Source organism: Penaeus monodon, chromosome 8 (assembly GCF_015228065.2).
Source record: "Penaeus monodon isolate SGIC_2016 chromosome 8, NSTDA_Pmon_1, whole genome shotgun sequence".
Lineage (NCBI taxonomy): Eukaryota > Metazoa > Arthropoda > Malacostraca > Decapoda > Penaeidae > Penaeus > Penaeus monodon.
Genome location: NC_051393.1, coordinates 21216042 through 21217966, shown reverse-complemented (window position 1 = coordinate 21217966; position 1925 = coordinate 21216042). Strand labels below are relative to the sequence as shown.

The following is a 1925-nucleotide window of genomic DNA, read 5'->3' as shown; positions in this document are numbered from 1 at the left end:
CCTCAAACCCTTGCCAACCTCACTGCAAAGTTAGCAACGCCAAGTAACCCCCAAAACAGCAACAGATGAAAATGACGCAAAGGAGCAGCATAAAAGTGGATATGAAAAACCCTGCTGAGGATTAATATATATGGAACAACAACCAGCAAATATATGAATAAACATAATCTGTAACAGATATGTTAAATTCTAAAATATATATCAGTAAAATAAATAAAGTGATAATGATAATAAATAATGTTTCATCTCTCAATAATAGTCAACTATCAAGGTTAATAATTATCAAAAGTATTAAAATTCCATCAAATAACTTCAACATCATTATTTCTGTTCCTCATCTCACTGTATCATTAATGTTTTGTTCCAGTGAATTTTTTTTTTTCTTTCAAAATCAGAGAATATGGCAGTGTAAGAAGCAAAAAAACTAAGAGAATTTACAATTTAGTGGAAAGAGTTTCTATTACACATCAAGCTATAAAATAATAACCAGGTGTACATTCTCATATTACACTACAGCAGTACAGCATATACTGGTTGGGTAAGGTCAGCAATTCACACTTGCTCATAGGTAACTAGTAAACAGAAAGAAAAAAGAAGAAAAAAAGAAAGAAAGAAAGAAGGAAAGAAAGATCAAATAATGATGATAATAATAATAATAAAAATAATAATAATAATAATAATAATAATAATAATAATAATAATAATAATAATAATAATAATAATAATAATAATAATAATAATAATAATAATAACAATAATAATAATAATATTACCAAGTTAAACACAGCAATAAAAGATCTTTGTCATTATTAACAGAATAAACCTTACTATCAATACTCATTACTCTTATAATTGTCATCATTATTATGATTACTGTTATTGCCAACATCATTAATACAATCAGAATCATCCCAAATTTGAAGACAGAAAACTATCCCTAAAGGGAGTGTGACTCATATCCCCCTAAAAAAATTAATAATAAAAAAGGGCATTTCCTCATGACATGCAAACATGAGAGACAGTGGGCAGAGTTTCAAATGAGGAAACATTAATCTTGATTGGTCAATCCAAAATCTGGTCAGGTGCCTCTCTTTTGCACAAGGATTACGTCTCAGCAATAACTTTGGGGATCGGCAGGCACCCCTGTTACCTTCTTGCACAGGCGTTTACTTTTAAATTTTTTCCTTGACCACATCTATTATCTAACTTTCATGAATTACTCTCCATGAGTGAGTTTATCTTATTATTGGAAAATTTTAAAAATCTTTAACTGGTGAAAAAGATAAATCATCCAATAAATAGCCTCCGGGGTAGTACAGTGGTTACGTGTTGGCCTCTCATCCATGGGGTCGGCAGTTCACGCCCCGCCCAGGCGCGAGAAGTTGCAATTGTTGCCTGGAGGTTACTGGTGTGGCTGGGCACCACGGCAGGTAAGGACTAGGTTCAGCCAAGTCAGCACCAGTTGACACATGAGAGAGTTACACTAGTTGACATAGGCCAGGGTCCCCTCATAGGCCAGGCTCACCTCACAGCCCTGGCGAGGCTAAGCTTAACATATCGGACTTATCCGTATCCAATAAAATGCCACAGCAGAATGGGGAAAGAGACAATAATTTGGATGTTTTATTGGATTACAATAAGTCAGATGATGATGCTCTTTAGATGGTAGATATGATGGATGAAAGTGTGATCATCAGGAAGGAATATGACATGGAATCAGAGAAAAGAGAGAGCCAGAAAGAGAGAGGGATGGCCCTGGAAGGGAATATCACTCTACCTCATTCTAGAAATTGTTCAACTTGTTACATTATACAGCAACCGCTTACACTGCATAGTTACACCCCAACCCATCTATTGATCTCCCAAACTCACCACAAAACTTTCTCATACACAACAATAACCTCTTCCAGCAGTGAATGATCTTG

General features: G+C 34.6%; 1 protein-coding gene across 1 annotated transcript in view; it reads right to left on the bottom strand.

The window, feature by feature from the left end:
- The window catches only part of LOC119576260, a 46678-nt gene that overhangs the window by 43907 nt on the left and 846 nt on the right, over positions 1–1925 (bottom strand). The gene's annotated exons all lie outside the window — the stretch shown is intronic.